This window comes from Lathamus discolor, chromosome 4 (assembly GCF_037157495.1).
Source record: "Lathamus discolor isolate bLatDis1 chromosome 4, bLatDis1.hap1, whole genome shotgun sequence".
Lineage (NCBI taxonomy): Eukaryota > Metazoa > Chordata > Aves > Psittaciformes > Psittacidae > Lathamus > Lathamus discolor.
The window spans coordinates 62,888,514-62,902,630 of NC_088887.1; the positions used below are offsets into that span (position 1 = coordinate 62,888,514).

The 14,117-nt window shown below is 41.8% G+C and overlaps 1 long non-coding RNA gene across 2 annotated transcripts in view; it reads right to left on the reverse strand.

Annotated features, from left to right (window-relative positions):
• Positions 1-1,721: 1,721 nt before the first annotated feature.
• Positions 1,722-14,117, reverse strand: part of LOC136013622 (uncharacterized) — a 39,828-nt gene continuing 27,432 nt past the window's right edge. For both annotated transcript variants that reach the window (XR_010612302.1, XR_010612301.1), the window contains 6 exons: positions 13,522-13,689; positions 7,006-7,132; positions 4,959-4,993; positions 3,309-3,461; positions 2,751-2,846; positions 1,722-2,282 (listed from right to left, as the gene is read on the reverse strand). This is a non-coding gene — a long non-coding RNA (uncharacterized LOC136013622). The remainder of the gene's footprint in view (positions 2,283-2,750; positions 2,847-3,308; positions 3,462-4,958; positions 4,994-7,005; positions 7,133-13,521; positions 13,690-14,117) is intronic.

The window sequence follows — 14,117 nt, forward strand, 5'->3', positions numbered from 1 at the left end:
CTGCACAAGCCTTCTGGTTTCCAAGAGACCCTTATCTCCTCCAGAAATGAGCACAGTCTCGTCCTGTTCCCCTCAACATCTCCTCAGAGGCACCTCCAGCTGAAACAGGGTCAATACTCCTAAGATGAGTCAGCTCCCCAAGAGACGCATAGGCACCTGGTTAATGCTTTTCTGAAGCACCCTGATGCCTAGGTCTCCTTGATTTCATCTGTAGAGAAGTTTCCAGGCAGTTCTGAAGATCCCCAAACAGCAGCATTTTTAGCTGCCTGAATTCCTCTGAAGGTCTGATACTTATCACTTGGGGTCCCCAGGTGATACGGTAAACGAAAAACTACTTTGGACACACTGCACACACTTAGTAGTCCAGTGCTACATCTAAAATTTATCACAGATTTAAAATATTCTTCTAACCATCTTGAAAAGTAATTTCTAAGACCAAATCAGTTTGCCAGCCTAATTTTCACAAGGTTGTTCAAGGAATGCTCCCCACATACTGGCTTCTCAACAAAGTCAATAGCATCCCAGGGTAAGCTCCTCTATTTGCCTCCTATGGAATGCGTAACTATTTCACCAGCACAGCATAACAATTAATGTAGTTGTTCTATGTAGTAATTATAATGATGTGGCACATTTCACTTGAATTTAGCTTAGTGAAATTTAGCTTTACTTATATTCATGTCTTATCTTCAAGCTTGCTTTCTGGGCCTTTTTATGTTTCACTGAGTTCAAATGCAAATAGATAAACTCTGTTTGCACTTCCTTGCAAAGGAGGAACGTGTTTATTTCCAGATTCTATACTCATCCACCAGAAAAAGTCACACAGGACAACTGAAGTATTTTTCTGCTGTGTTCCTAGTTGGCTGAGCATAGTGGGTGTGATGTGGGTGACGTTAAAGGGAAGCCACTTTTCCTCCATTTCTCAATACAGAGGCTGAGGGAGTTTTTTTGTCTCAGTAAAAAGAAACAGCTACTGTCTGGATCTTGGGTTATATAGCCCACAAGAGAGAGAACTCAACAGAACACAATCTCAGGCAAATAGGGCATGGTATCAGGGAGAAACATCCATCATTTTTGCAGGTAGTAGCCAAGAATAATCCATTTGTGAGCTCAAATGCAAATTCACAGGCAACAAAGAGCCTATGTTGAACATATATACAGTTCAAACATAAAGAACCAGATTCTTTCCAAATAACTTTAATCTGAATATCTGACCTTAAGAACCAGCCTCAGCAAAGTGCTGGCAAACACCACGATTTGGAAGGAAGTTAGGGGTGTTGCACTATTTTGAAAGCTCTGTTTTGAACCAGCTGTCATTACGAATGTCTGCTGGTACCCCGTCTTAGCATGCAGCCTGTCGCTGTTGAGAATAATGGGAACGAGCCAATGGAGTGTATTGAGCTATGCTTTCTTGCATGCCTTTATAGCTCAAATTACCCCTTCACACAGCCATAACAGGTAATCTTTGAATCTACTTCTGCCACATTCTAATTGCTTCCATTTAATTTGTGTATATGCCTCTCTATGTGTGTTTGTATATACATATATGCATATTTATATGCACATATGTACATTTGGACATCATTATTAAATGTAAATTTGCATATTGTCACAGATTATTGCTATGTTCATCACAGATTCCTAGAGTAGCTGGCTTTATTATACAATAAAACAACAGTGGAAAATTAATGCCTCCTTTAGAATAAATAAGAAACACAGGACTCATTACACCATATACGTTTAATGGTTTGGACATCTCAGTGCCCACATGAAAACAAGGAAATGTATATTGCAATAGGCAGTATAATTATTTCAGCAAGGAACATCCATCCCACACTCCTAGAAATATGAGATTCAGCATCACGAGATCCTAGCATTATGTCATCAGCTGCATGAGTTTCACAGCTTATCTTTCTGATTTTATGTTACAGGAGTAAACTCCAACAAAAATGTATAACATTGCCAATTTAACAGCACATTTATGTTAATACTAGCTGTAATGATTTCAAGAAGGTGAAGATTAACATTTCTGTACATGTGTTCACTTACGCGTATATATGCATACACATACATGCACATATAAATGCATGCGTGTGTGCACTATGTATATAAACTGTCTTTAGAGATGCCAATGTTTTAAAAGGTTAATTCCTAGTACATTAAACTTGAAAACAATGTTCCATACAGTTGACCAATTTAAAGAAGCTTCTTCTAGTACACGGAAGACCGAGCTAGGTGATATCATTAAACATCATCAGATGAGGCTGCAGGTAGCTGAAACGTTCCTTAATGAAAATTTAAAGAGAGCAGATTAAAATTATATTCCTCCAATCCAACAGAACACAAAGGTAAAGACATTCAATTACAACCAAGATCTCATTTAGCACTAAAGGGGTGTTGTTTGTTGATCAGAATTTATTGCCTGAAGTGAACAGCCAGGCTTGTGATTATGTTTATAATTACTGTCTACAATGTACCCTTCCAACACTCAGATATAGTTATGGAAGATGGCTTTTTCCTTAATTTTTAGCCTGTGATGTCCATGACCAAGAGTTAGAAAATCTCAACAACAGTAACAAAGGGCCTTTTTATCTATGCTAGTTTTATTTCCTACTATTGTGAGAAATAAAATAAATCTATAATGACATGTATTTATGGGTTTTTTGACTACTATGTTAATTGTTTCAACAGTGTTTTGTTGGCCAATAGAATAAGTGGCACAAGGGAAGCAGTTTGAGCAGTATACTTACTACCTGTGTGTCTGTCCAGACTGCTGGCAGCTTTCCCTAGGCACATCAGGAGGGGTTTTCAGTGAGAAGACATCGAGGGTGCTCAGCTCTATACTGAATCTGTCATTAGTTCAGAGAAATGCATCACATCTTTAAAATCTCAGAACTGAAAAAGATACTGACAGGCAGGAGTGTGACAAGAGAAAAGAAGGAATAACCAGGAGACTGAAAGGACTGATTTGTTAGGGAAGATTATACGATCTAAATAGCTATGGGTTGGCTTTATGCTAACTAAACACAGTAGTTAAAAGATACTGCAAGAAAATTGCGTGAGCGAAGGAAAATAAGGAGTTTGCAAAGGGCTGTAACTAGAAGAAATATGATGATGTTAAGAAAGGAAAAAAAATACTTCTGACAACAATATACTCTAGACAGCACAATCTGTCCCTGGGGACATGGCATCACTTAGGACATTTAATCTAGGCACACAAAACAACCGAAAATATGCCATAGGAAACAATCTCATGGTGTCAGGGAGCTGTACTGGATGACCTAAAAGGGACATTGCTAATTTGTGTGCACCTGTTATCTGTGATTTTCCTTGCTTGTATGGCCAACTCATTGTTACTTGTGTGTATTTGGTTTCTCTGGGCCCAATCCAACTCATGCTGTAGTCAGCAGAAGTTTCCAACAGGAGCAATAGGACTTCAGTGTCTTTTCCATGTCTTTTCTATTCTAAAATGAAGAAACAAAAGAAAACCAAAAAGCCAAAACACACCAAACCATTCTGCAAGAACTGCTATTGTATATTGTGTATGAATGCATATACAATTAAACCAGATTGGGCCCTCAATATTTTTTGGATATTTAAACCTGTGTTTAGCCTTTGAGGTATCCCAGGTAATGTGCATTTGCCTTCATACAGTGGAGCCAAAATGTTTGCTGGGGAAGAAACTTACAGTTCATCTAGAAATACGTTCTGATGAAAAACTGCTTTGGTCACAGAAGAATGAAGAAGATTCTCTACACTAAAATAAATATATATATAAAACACAGAAATGGCAGAGCTTTTTCTATTGCTAAAGCAGTAATGCAACTGATGAAAGAAGCAAACAATGAATTCTGAACTCACAACTGTAGTTTTCAAATAGTTTTACCCAATATCTGAGTGTATATGTTCAAATGGTGCTTAAATTCCAGCTCACTTGCAGGTAGGGAATCACTATGTTGTGGCAGCTCAGTGTTGGCCCCTTGAGAGGCACAGATTTCTGTGTAAGTGGGGCTGAATGTTCAAGGGTCAGGGCTGTGTGTTGGTGTTGCCCATATATCTAACAGCAGGCATTGTAAATCTTTAGAACAGCGTTTCTTGAAAATACTAAACAGACTTTTTGGTAGCCAGTATTGAGCCTGTGGCTATACTGCTTCAGGCTGTGATCTTGTCAACTTTTACAACATAAGTAGGGTCAGGCAGGGTCAGCACTTGGATTGGTAACTCTAAGGAAAGGCAGTAGCTGCAGGAAGTGTCATAGGCAATAAGAATAGATGTAACTGTTTTCCCTAAGCTTTTTCTAATACCCTGATGAAGGTGCAACACCCAGCAGTGGCACAAGAGTGAGATCCTCACCCTCTGCAGTCATCAAGCACTTAATTCTCAAAACGGTCGTCCCTTGACCTGGCATTCAGGTGTGTGGTGCAATAAACAGAAGACCACAGAACTCAGGTACTGCTTCTATGTGTGCGTGGTCCTGGTTGCAATATAAATGCGCGGTCCTAGCACGTTTCGTCAGGAAGGGGTTACAGGTGAATGACATTTCTGACATCTTTGGGAATGCTGGCAACTCCAGTTAATTCTTTTGCTTTGTTTATAAAGCAAAAGACAAGCCTATTAAGCCAAGACCTCGTGCACCAACTTTCAGCCTCACACATTTCTACAGAAAGCATAGAAGGGTTGAAATTAAATCCTTGCCCAATGGTCTACATTGCCAAGAATTTTAAATTGTAAGTTAACCAATTTCTCTTCTAAAGTTCAAACAATAAATAAAATTCTATGTGAAAAATGGAGCCTTTTATTCCTTTGTCAAAATCTGATCAGAGTAAACTACAGATGTTAAAAGGCACTGTAGTTCAAAGAATTAAAAAGAATCTTATGGGGTTTGTATGAAGAAAAGAGTTTTAGAGAATAATATGGAAAATATTATAATGCTATTATATAAATCAGTGGCACATCCTTACTTTGAATACTGTCTTCAAATTTGGTCACCTCAACCCTGAAAAAAAGAAAGTAGAAATAGAACAAGTCCAGAGAATGGTGATAAAAACGATAAAAGCCAAAAGGATGGGAAATTTCTTGAGAATAAAGAACACAGGCACCAGCTTCTCTCTCAGGGAAGATTCGCCTTCATGGGACTGCAAATTCTACATGAACCCTTTCCATAAACTTGGAACAAGTGCTGTTGCCTGGGATAATCTAGAAGATGTCCTTGGACCCTAAAGCTCTTCTGGAAGGCTTTGGGCTCTTGCATGAAGCAGACATTGACGATATTTTGCTCAGCGTACCCTGCTCTCCTTAGAGGACTTGTAGCCACTGGAGGACAATGCGACATATGGGCATCGCACATGACACAGAGCTACATATTTGTTTGCTGACTATATCCTAATCTCTTTTTTTTGGCCTCAGTTTTAGAAACTTCATTATTGCATACCTTTTTTTTTTTTTCAGACTTTGGATGAGTTTTTCAGAAAAGCATAGGTGATCTAGAGGTACAAATCCATTGACTCGCCTGGCAATCTTTCCAGTTAAATCACGCAGCTCCCACGAAAATGTGCCACTTGTCTATTCAAAAAGCTTCAGCCCTGTAGGGCTTGCACAGTCTCCCTCACTTTGTGCAATGGGATCCCCAGGCTTCGTCAGAGCTCTGCTTAAGCATGACTATAATACAAACAACATTTCGCCCTCGTGATCTTCCAACCTAATTAGCAGCAAAGGAAAAAAAAACCCAAACCCTTCCTACCCTGCAAGGTGAAACGAAGAGGTATCAAATTTCAAGCGGATAAGAGGTATTGTTTTTCCAAACAATGTGCAGTTAATTAATGGAACTTGCTGCTGCTCAGATAGTACTGAGAGAAACAGCATCATATTTGTAAGTAAGGAGGCGTTTTAGGCATAAAAGCAAATCTTCACACAAAGTTCAGATTGGGTTCAATTCCGTAGCATGTATTATGCAGAAGATCAGATTAGATGATAATAATGGTTGCTCCTAGCCTTAAAAAAATCCGTGAGAGTTTTACTAGCTGTTATTATGTAATAATGCCTAATCATCCCAACGGTTCTTGGCATATGCCTGTCAATAGACAGGGTTAGGAAGGCATTTTCATCCATAGTAGACTCTTACACTGTTAAAGACACAGTGGGGAGAGAAAGCCTCATTTTATATTGTCTGGTATTGGCCTCTGTCAAAGTAAAGGCATTTTAGGATTCACCAATGCCAGTGACCACTAAGAAGCAGCCAAGCAGGAGTGCTACTACCCTCAGAGTCAGTGTGGAGCACCACTGAACATCTATTTAGGGGAACTGAGGGACTGTCTAATTTAACAATGGATCATCAGGGTAGGTATGGATTCCTACACTGGGCCTTCAGATGATCAGGAAAGACTAGGAAGCTTTTCAAACTGGTGCCTGTTCACATCTCTTTCTACGGCTGAACAAATTGTTTTTCCCCCAGTCCTGTGTGGGAACCCTGGAGGCAGCAATCACATTCATGCTAGCATGGTGTGTCTTAAGCCCTGTATGTACATCAGGAAAAAGCAGACCAAGATCAGTAATGTCTTGGGTGAAAGAGGTCTGGAGGAAAGTCAGGAAAACAAAGGCTCAACAGCTGCAACTAGCGTTATCTTTTGATCTGGATGACAGCACACCCTGGAGTCCTAGTTCATTACCCCAACCAGCATCCCTTCAGAGTGTCCCCTGTCCCTGTTTAAACCCAGACCCACGTACAGAGACATCCTCAACTGCCCATGGCTCAATTACACCTCTGAACATCAGAAGCATGGCAATGTTCCCCATGGGCCGGTGTAGTCTGCGGTGCCTCTGTCATTCTTTTCTACTTCAGATATCCTCAGATGGGGGCAGAGACTGGGAGATCTCATTTGTCCTAAGAAATGTTACCTTATTGTGGTGACGTATGATAGCTGTCTGATTCATCTCTGAACTGTTAAAAAGATGCTAGTGCTAACATGGTACCACGAAAATAGAGGCCCTTTTTTTCACGACTGCACTTACCTACAACTTCAGATATATTACAGGCCCCACAAGAAATCAGGGGGGATGTCTTCTAGGGAATAGCTGTGCTGGAGTCATTTCTGTTATGGGAAGTTGTTTCACTCTTGTGGGTTGGAAAAGCTCTTTACTGAGAAAAAAAAAAAAAAAGAAAAAAAGATTAAAAGGAGCAAACCACTTACACTAGCAGTTTTACACCAGCAATCTATACTTTTGTATAAAGACAGAGCACACGCATACAGTAAGCACAAAATACACAAGCAGTTGTGATTCCAGGATGGTTGTAATGGCAAGTTAGATTGTAAATTATTTCTTTGGGGGGGAGAAAGCGCAGTGGAAATAATGTATACTATTCATAAAAATGATTGTCCTGTTCACTTGTATACCTCTGCAATTTATTCCGTAACAGCTTTTTACTTCAAAGAAATCACTAGCTAATGACATCTCAAACTTAAAAAAATCCACTTATTCACAACCCTGTCCCTGAGGGAATTCCCGCATGTTATCAGAAATTTTTCCAAAGATCATTAACAGATATTACAAACCAATTGAAATTGAGTATTTTCTTTGCAAATTACTTTTAACTTTAGAGCTATTGAAAAAAGACATTGAGTGATTTAATTTACTTAATCTGTCTACAGATTGCAGCTATGTGCATATCCTGTGATTGCATTTCCAACAAAAAGCATATATAACTATCCTTAATAGAGATATTTTTCTAAATTATCGTACAAGATCAGTAAGATCTCTGAAGATATTAATGTTTACTTTTTCATTTAGAAAATTGCACTCAAGAAAGAAATGGGCACCTTTATTCTGTTGTTATCTTAGAAACAATAACACACCATAATACTTATTTTATCTGCTATTTTAATTAAAACTCCAATAATCATCAGGTCTGTATATCTTTTGAGGATACGTTCTGCTGATTTTTCTGAAAAATCACTGTATTTTCACTAGGCTGTGAAGCCAGTATTTTAGAAACCCCTTACACAGCAACGAGTATACCTAACGAGATCCTCTATCTTGCACCAATCCAAAACAGTGAAGCATACAGCAAGCTAATTCAGCAGAGGAGGGCTGAAGAAGGTATCTTATTCTCCACCCTACTGCTTTAAACTCCTTCTAGAGAACCATATGTGTATCAGCACCACTTCTGCAGGAAGCAGGAAGTATGGAAAATATCTTCCCCTATCAATACTTAGCTTATAGCTTCCTGGGTAGGGTTCCTGCTCTCTTCACAGATAAGAGATCCTTAGGGCTTGGACCCCCTGAAGCTCAGGTGGACTTCGCATGTATTTACTTTGAATGACAGTGAAGGCAGCTGCTGTACTTTGTGTACTGCTCAGTCCTGAGCATGTGTTACACGTGCTCTGTCAGTTTGCTCTTTGTAGACATGGGGGCAAAGCAATGCATAGTTTAACGAGGTGAATATGAAGTAGCTACTGAGAAGTTCAACTGTGCTGAGCTGCTGACTCTCTGGCCAGGGGGCATTAGCAGAAGAAAGATTTTAGATGTCTGAAGATCTTTAATTCAGAAAAAATGGGGGTGATGAACTTGGAAGAGTGTGGACTGGGGTCCTGGACTTTGACATCTATGTTCCACATAAGTCTCAGCCATCTCCTTTTCTGGCTTTGGGCCCAGAGATGGCTGTTTAGAGAAAGAAACAGATTTGTCACAGCAAATAGGTGACTAGACCTCTTTTCACATCTTCCTTAAAATGATGGGAGAAGTGTGAAGAAAAGGTGACAGAGGTCGTGCAGGTGGTGGTTACTGTTGCACCTCCTTCAGATGTTCTGCATCTTCCTGTCAGCTGGGTCAGAGGCCTGGGACCAGCCTAAAGACCTCTCCATTCACAATACTACTTAACTCTTAACTTGCTGCTGTTTCACCTTCCTGGGTTACCCCAAAAGGCTCTCACAGTGAAAGGAACTTTTGTCCCAGTGCACCAAAAAGCATCGGGTCAGTTAACTTGAGCTAATTTTGAAACTGCATCAGAAGCTGAAAAGATCACTCCCTGAGCTACCTGAGATCCAGGTTTGTCCTGTGAACGTTGAGAGACCAGAAAACTTTACAAAGGTCCCACACCATTAACTTGGCACCTTGTTCTTTTCCACCATGCCGTGGTGATGGGTGGGCAAGAGAAAGGAGACGGTGTGGCTACTACTGAGCAAGGAGTATCTGCACAGGTTACTGGCATGGTTTTAACCCACACTGCACTCAGTTAAATGCAGAGGGAGGATAGTAAGTTGCTATTTCTCCTGGTAAAGGTACAGCCTCTCAAATGTGTCGTGTTCCTGCTCTTCATTCAACCTCATGACCTGCTCAAGATACCTCCCTGGTCATAGTCCAAACCGCTAGTTTACAGCCATAATAGTGTTGTGGGTGTCACTAGCTGCCACTGTGAAATCCTACTGCTTTTTAGGATGCCCTCTTTTTAGAAGTGTCTCCTCCACCCTTCTGTCACACATGTGCAACTGGCATTGCAGTGTCAGTTCAGAAGGTGGACCCAGAAAGCCAGAGCCCAAATACATTTGACGGTGGTTTTCTCTTTGCACTAACAGTACAATCTCTCACGCATACTCAGCTGCAGGGATGAATTCAGTTCAGTGCTGGAGCACCCTCCCCTCTTGCATCCCTGCCTTCTCCCCTCCCAAGTGCCTTGTGTGGGTTGTATTTCAATGCAACCAGCCTTCCCGTGCTCTGGGGCTCCCTCTGCATTAGAACTGGTGGCAGGAGCCATCACCGTGCTTCCATCAGGGGTGACCTGGACTTTCCACCTGCCTTCAGCTGCCAAACTGGCACGGCTCCACCGGCCGTGGCGGCTGAGCGCCTCTGTTGCCACTCAACCCAGGACATCTCCATGGAGTCTGATAACACGTCTGCTAATTAATGCCAGTTGTGATCACTGGTCAGATCCTCAGCTGGGATAAATTGACACGGTCCCATTTAAGCCTGTGACAATCAGTGATAACTTCGAGCTGACCCGGTGGTTTTCTTTATAACATGGATATACATCTTGCTGAAAGTGAATAAAACCCACCAACTAATTGCATATAAACTACCAAACAATTAGAAAATGAAAGTATTGTCGGTAACTCCCAGCCTGGGCCAAATTACAATTGTGACAAAGAAGTGATAGCCCCAGATATATTAACAACTCTCTGAGCTACCCAAGCTCCTTATAATAAAAATAATTAATAATAATAGATGTTCTTCTGGATACATTCACCTTTCTGTAAGGAAAGCCTAATGAGTCTGTCTTTTAAAAAAGAGACTATCAGGAAATTCAAATGTGATTCTATTAACTTGTAAGAAAAGCTTTTTACATTTTAACAATTGAACAGATCAAATCTATTCTTGAATTCAATTTTCAAGTCTTATAAGCAACACCGGTAAGTGCAAAGGAACGGTCCAAGAACTTCCTCAGGATTCTTTTTCTGCCGTTTGTCAAAATTTTATTTCAATCAATACTTTCACTCTGTTAAGTCGTCTCACGAGTCCTCTCAACTAGAATAAGCAGAGCTGTAGTAGGTATTAAATCCTAAGGAGAGGCAAGTAAGGCACTCCTGGAAGTAAAGCAAAAGTTTGATAGGTTGTGTCAAAAGGAACTGGCGATATTATTATAATTTCATATTTGTTAAGCGCTGACAATATGCTCAGTTCTGCTGATTAAGTTCTTCTGAGCAAGTTCTACTGATTAGCTTATAAGGACAACACACTGTACTACAAAGAAGATATGTGACAGCTATCAAGACTTTTGCTTTCAAGGCTCACTTAGCAAAACAATTACATGCCAGTTATGCAGGTTTTATGAAAAAAAAAGAGAGAAAATGCATAAACTGAGTAAATATCATGACTTTTGTGTTCACTAATTTTCCTACTCCAGATCTCTCATTTCAGTACTGTCTGACAACCTCAAAGTTACACTGAGATTTAAGGAAGATCTAAAGCCTCATCGTTGCTTATATTCAGTTTTTAAAATCATGCTATATTAAAGGCAAGCACACAGGTTGTATTGTTAGGATCTGTCTTTGGATTTGGGAATCACTCCCCAGGAAGGGCAGAGATGGCTGAATGGGGCCATCTCTGTCTGCCCTGAGACAGATAAAAATCTGAGTAACCTCAGACTCATATGCACATTTCCTTCATGCCATCACACAGATTGGAGAGTTAGCCAGTCTCCACTCATACAGTGGAGACCTGGTCTTAGAAAGACTTTTGAGGGTGCAGGTGCCAAAAGGGATCATCTTCCCTATCCTGATGGGTCCTTGCTAAGCTGCCGAGGTTGTTTCTCTAGTGGTCTTCTTGTTAAGAAGTCTCTCCACCCTGAGCTATGGGCACATTTTTGCAGAGCATCTCCAGTTAGGATGTTTCGCTGGTCTACAGCCATTGCAGCAATTCTGTTCCTGAGAGATCAAGTGAACTCTCTGCCTGTTTCACATCTACTTTAGCATGTAAAGGTATCACAGCTTTTTCCTCCACCCTTACCCTCAGATCATTTATGTACAGTTTACCTCCAGGGTGGCAGATTCCCCAAACCAGGCATTTGATGGCAAAATAATGCAAATAAATCTGTGTGTACACGGCAGGGGATGGGACTGAGGACTGCTCTAAGAATCACTGGCCAAATTTGCATGTCAGGAGGGTGCCAAGCAGACATTGTCCCTTGCCCTAGCCAGGCAACACCTAGGCTTTCTAACTGCAGCGCTGCCAGAGCTCCAGCTGTGCAGATGTTCTTAGAAGAAAAACTCCCTTTTGTCTGCTGCTACCCTCTATCCTGCACAGTTCCCTAAATCCCGCCAGTGCGCTGCTTTTTTTTTTTCTGTAGCTGACAGAGAAGCGAGTTCTTATATAAATCCTTTGTGCGAAGATCAAACTGCGTGCATGTAGAACTATTATTTTTTTAGGGGAAAATCTGCCCTAAAATAATCATTCCATGTTATCCCTGCAGAGCGTTTGCACTGCCTTTTAAAATGCATCCAAGGCCACCCTCAAGAACAGACAACACTGGCAGACAGCGGTCTGCCCCTGAAGTCTCCATGCATGTGGGGAGGGCAGAGCATGGGCAGGCCGGGGCAGGATCAGGGTCAGGGGCAATGCAGCTGGAAGGGGCCGTAATCTGAGTTGCTCCTTGCAGACAATGTCAGCCTTTGTCCTGAGAGAAACTTGTGGGCAACGCAGGAACCGGACCGGGGCATGTGAAAAAGGTGTTTCTTTACCTAGCCAGCTTGGACTCCCCAAGCATCCAGCTGACAGAGCTTGAGGTTTCAGTCCAATCTTGTAAGTTAACGTTAGTTTCCTAATAGAGGGAGGAGTGGAGCATTTGGTTGAGAAAACATAGCCTTTCATTCATAAACTTGGAAACCCTTGTAATGGACAGGAGAATCAGCAAAAAACGATCAGCTGATTACAGTACTGTTGGGAAATTCTTTAAAAATATATATAAAGACTAGAGGAAAAAGTCCCTAACTGGCGATAGAACAGCAGATTTAGGATCAAGTTCGGTGTGGCTTGGGGTTTAACTATTAAACTATTTGATTACCAACTAGAAAAATGACCAGATACTAGTATAGTGAAGCCCCCACGTGTGACACCAAGAAGTAGCACAACCCACTGTAGCAGCTTATGTTTGGGAAAGCCTTCCTCCCTCCTTCTTTTGCTCTTTCTGTTCTTTCTCCCTTCCTGTGCTCCTGATCTGCTTGAATACAATACAGATGGGTTTTACAGCCAGCCCTAATTTTACCAGAAGGTGCAGCCCTTAAAAAGCAGCACAGGTTATTCTACTCAGCACCATAAAAACGGACTCGCGCTCCACTGTGACCATCTAAAAGATGGATGAACCAATTCCATTAAAATAAAAACATTCTGCTAATGCCCTTCCTCAGCAAAGTTTCTGCCAAAACCGGAACTAAACCCTAATCTAGCCTTTATTAAAGTGGAGAAATATCAACTTCCTTTTATTCCCCCATTCATTTTCTGCTGCTGCGATTTTCTGAATTTCAGGCAAGCCCATGACCAAGAGCTGCAGGGCCAAAAGGGGCTGGATGTGCTGTATTCCTGGCCCAAATGGAAGCAGGAAATACTAAACATCTTGCAAGGAAGCCTGTTCTCATCAGGTTTATAGGCCAGCTTTTTCTATCAAAAGCAGTGAAGATGGTACAGACACAGTTCAGAAATGCATCCAAGCATATGGAAGTATATCTACGCTAATCCTCCTTTTGAGCTTCATCCAGCACTAAATCAGAGCCACACCGGACAGAGGAATAATGCAATAACTTGTGAAGAAGCATGACTCCTCCTTATTAGGGTGGGAAAAATTAAAGAACATGACTCACTTTTCTCCTTGAAAACTGTTGGAGGAATGTTAACAGCACAAAGTCGGGTACCTTAATTTGCCTGCCCTGTGGCCATATATCCCCAGGTACCACAGGCTACACGTGCAGGGCAGTCACTGCTGGGACAGCACCTGCAGCCTCGGAAAAGTACCAGGATATGTTCCAGAGTGACAAAACTCACCTGCCAGGCTGTGAAAACACCTCTTTGCAGGATTAACCCCCACAGTGCTCATCACGCTGTGACCACAGCCACTGCCTCAAGATGTCCCCTGAAAGCATCACTGCCAGAGGTCGGGGGATGGAAGGGTGCACAGCCTTATTTTCCCAGCTGGAACACAGGGTGCTCTGTCTGTGGGAGGAAAAGGGCTTTTCTGAGCTCATCAGAGGACAAGAGGGCCCTATGGCTGTGGCGAGTCCCGAAGGGTGTGCCATCGGCGCTGGCTCGGACGTGGGAGCAGAACAGGCAGCACAGTGACATTGCACTCCCCATCATGGGCTGTAGCCTCACCTACTGAAAGCAAACGCAACAGAAAAAGCTGCAAGATGAGATCTGCACCAAATGCTTGAGATGCTCTAGCAGCAGTAGCACATGCTGAACAGGGCTTGGGTCTATCATTGTTCTCTCTCCTATGCCCAAGGGGAAAAGAGGACTTTCTAACAAGTGCAACTGTGCTCCGCAGCCTCCAAACACTGTTCTCCGGACCTCAGACAGGGGACAGAAAGAAGGGCTTTCAGCAGAGCTTGCTGCTGGAGTGCTGATGGGTTAGGGAGCTTAAA